Source organism: Callorhinus ursinus, unplaced genomic scaffold (assembly GCF_003265705.2).
Source record: "Callorhinus ursinus isolate GAN/ISIS: 27379988/994484 unplaced genomic scaffold, GSC_fseal_2.0 scaffold23, whole genome shotgun sequence".
Lineage (NCBI taxonomy): Eukaryota > Metazoa > Chordata > Mammalia > Carnivora > Otariidae > Callorhinus > Callorhinus ursinus.
This window is the reverse complement of record NW_027397085.1, coordinates 17,455,227-17,458,909: the sequence shown is the minus strand read 5'-3', so window position 1 is coordinate 17,458,909 and position 3,683 is coordinate 17,455,227. Positions and strand designations below refer to the sequence as shown.

General features: G+C 36.2%; 1 protein-coding gene across 2 annotated transcripts in view; it reads left to right on the top strand.

The window, feature by feature from the left end:
- Positions 1-1,104: 1,104 nt before the first annotated feature.
- The window catches only part of GAPT (GRB2 binding adaptor protein, transmembrane), a 17,635-nt gene continuing 15,056 nt past the window's right edge, over positions 1,105-3,683 (top strand). Inside the window, exon 1 of one of the 2 annotated variants that reach the window (XM_025892312.1) lies at positions 1,105-1,169. The gene's annotated coding sequence lies outside the window, so the exon portion shown is untranslated. The remainder of the gene's footprint in view (positions 1,170-3,683) is intronic. The other variant, XM_025892313.1, reaches the window with a different exon arrangement.

The following is a 3,683-nucleotide window of genomic DNA, read 5'->3' as shown; positions in this document are numbered from 1 at the left end:
AGGAGGCTTTAAGTGCTACAAGGGAGTTTGTTCATTATTGCATCCCCACTGCTTAGGACAATACCTGGCAGAATGTCCATGCCCAACCTGTATTGACAGCCTTGTTCTTCTAATGTCTGGTTGGTGTTTCAGTAATGAAAACTTCTTCTTTTAAATCACTTGATTCAAAGAAAATCCCCTAGGGTTGAAAAAGTTCCAATACAATTTAAAAGGCAAACTTCCCATTGCTTTATGATCTCATCTTTTTAATTCAGCATTTTCTACTTTTTTTTTTTAATCCGTGGAGTTGGTCTCTGAGAAATGTTGTTAAATAAGGGTTCTATGTTGGAAACTTCTTATTCACTCAAGTGAGACAGACAAGTGCAGTGGTTTAGCACACAGGTCCTGGAGGCACACTGCCAGGCCACACTGGGCAGGGGATTTTTTACCCCTCTGCTTCCAGTTCCTCCCCTGTGACACAGGATGAATCGCAGCCCTCTCCCACAGGTTGTGTCAGGATTTACCGAGTAGTACACAAAGCAGTTAGAAGACCTAGTGAGTGCCCAGAATATGTTGGCTTCTGTTATTAAACAAAGTGAAACAGTTTTTCTTTCTACCTACCAAAAGATCACAGAAATGTTGCAAGTCAAGTTGAATATACTTTGGGAGATTACTGTCTTATCAACTTAAAGGAATATTAACATTTTCTGAACCAAAATTGGGACACTGGTTTGACAAGTGGAAACGTAACCTGGGCACTGGGACATAGTATTTGAAATGAACACTGTTTTAGCAATCCTACGAGCAAACAAATAAACAAGACCTCCACATAACTACATTTCAGAATCTTCTTAAAAAATTTTAAGTGCAAGTGAAATGACTTTTATTGATTCTGAAGTGAGGACTGCAAATATTATGTGAATAAAAAAGCGTCTGGGCTCCATGCATCATTTTCTGATATAGTTGGAGAATTATTGGTAAGAATGAAGGGCTGGGCTTCCTTTTTCAAAAACTCATGCCACTTATCTTAATTCTGGTACATCTGATAAGAACTTCCTCTACAACCAGGAAACTTTGCAAGTATGAAATAATCTGAAAGGAGAGGGTAAAGAAGAGGAACACTAAAAAGAGGAACACTAAAGCAGGTTTAACCAAAAGAATAGAGGAGAGTTTGGCTCAACAGTCTCAAGGTAAGTGAGAACCTGATTTAAGGTGTGTGGCTAATGAAAAACTGTAAGGAACAAGTTCATTTTAAATAATGACTTTTTATGTTATCAGACATAGTTTTTAGGTGGCCTTTGGTGGCAATAGGGGGAAAAATCAGTTTACAAACTGAGGGTGATGTTAATCTGTCTTTACCAGTATATATGCTTACACATTAAGATTAGGCTTTGCTATTGTCTTGTTTCCAAACAGAAGGGCAGTATTCTGCCTTTGAAGATTCCAGCAGTCTATCAATCATTTGTGATTTTAAGACAAATGAATAATTGTTAAGGAGTGTATTGGAACTGTTTTCCCAGAACGGGAACAGCCTTCTTGCAGACTGGGCAAAATGGCACTTACTGGGGTGTTAAGCCAGCTTTGAAGTGCTCTTGTTTAACATATGGTTTTCATTCTAGGTCTTTCCATTTTGCCTCTCAGAGTTTTTCCTATTAAGTTGTTTTAGAGCAAAGAAAAGGATGCATTTCTTCTCTTCTAAGAAGTCTTCTTGTATTTATTTCAGTAAGCACTTCTTTGACAGTTTTACTACTTGGAATGTTCTGGATTGTCTACATAGAACAATATAGATGGTAAAAATAAATTCTCATCTTGGAAATTGAGAGGGCAATTTGTTACCTAATCCTCAGCAATAGTCAGCCTTCCCCACTTTTGTTGCAAGCCTAGAATTTTAAAAAGGTGATTAATTTTAATCTATATTTGAAATTCAGTTCAAACATGCTACCAAAGTTTTACTTAAATGAGTAATCACTTATACCATAAATTATCTTACCTACAATCAGTTCTTACCTGTTTTAGAAAGGAAATGAGGTCCTAATGGGGGCTAAAGTCATTTGCCAGATATTTGCCTTTGGACACAGCATCATGTCTGGTCTTTATAAAGGAGGGAACTTACAAAGGTTCCAAAGAAATTAATAGATGTCTAGATCTGGGATGCCTGTCCATACAGTTTTATCAAATAAATTTTATAAACATTAACTGCATTTCATATGTAATTTGGTGTTTTGTGTGAAATGCCAAAATGAAAATTTTCACGTGATCTATTCCAACCTTGAACAAATTTAGATAAGTTGACTGTCATGTGTGAACACTCACTGAAAGAGGGCTCAGCTTTGTGGGGTTATCTTTTCCCTGTTAATTGTTGCCACTGTTATCCGAATGCTGTTTGCTCCATTCATTAACAGATATTTAAGAAAGTAGCTCTTCCATGTCTAGCACTGGTTTTGGTAATATAAAGATAAATAAGAACTCCATCCCTCAAGAAGCTCAGAGCAAATCGAGCTATAAAAATTTAGCAATAGATGTTCTTGATAGCCATTTATTGAATTTTGGTTAAGAATAGTATTTTGGGGCAAATTTTACTTGAATCTTGATTCAGTCACTTCTTAGTTACACAAGAAGTTAAATTCTTTAATCCTCTCTTTACTCTTCTCCAAAATAGGCATAACTGTAGTATCTAATTCATATGGCATCTGTAGGATGAAATGAGATCATCCATGTAAAAGTTTTTAGAAGCTGATCCAAAATAAGATCTTAACTAAATATTATCAATGGTAACATTCAATAGATGATGATAATCACCCCACAAGCACTATAAACAATATTGGATGACTATAGTTAACAACACTGTATTGTATATTTGAAGGTTGCTAAGAGAGTAATGCTTAAAAGTTATTATGGGAAGAAAAAAATTGTACCTATGTAAGGTGATGGTCATCAACTAAATTTAGTGTGGCCATCATTTCACATGTATTCATGTTGTATTTCACATATGTATTCATTTGTCAAATAATCATGCTATATACCTTGAACTGATACAATGTTGTGTATCAATTATATATCTCAATAAAACTAGAAACAGCAACAACAATGAAAATGGTATTAGATGTAACTATTTCTGTGTCTAGGCTGAAAACATACAGTAATAATGTTTTGTTGATAAAACCATAATACAACGCTCAGTCTGGTTGAATATTTTTCATTTCTCTCCATTGCCGTTTTAAAGCCTTGGTGGAAAACACCCTGAAATTATCTTAATTGCAAAGTTGTTGGCTGGAAGGTGTGAGAACACTAGTGATAGAAGATAGAAAGCCTTTCAAAGTTTGCTTTGGATATTTTGTGTTAGGTCAAAGAGCTGTTTTCTTCTTTTAAGTGTAAACTATACCCTTTAAGGGTGCCTGGGTGGCTCAGTTGGTTAAGCATCTGCCTTTGGCTCAGTTCATGATCCTAGGATCCTGGGAATGAGCTTTGCATCAGGCTCCATGCTCAGTGGGGAGTCCGCTTCTCCCTCTTCCCCTCCCACTTGTTTTCTCTCTTGCTATCTCTCTCTCTCTCTCAAATAAAATCTTAAAACAAAACAAAAAATCTATACCCTTTAGAAGACATATCTTAAGATTTGAGGGGGCGGAGTAAGATGGCGGAGGAGTAGGAGACCTGGATTTCGTCTGGTCTCAGGAATTCAGCTGAATAGGGATCAAACCATTCTG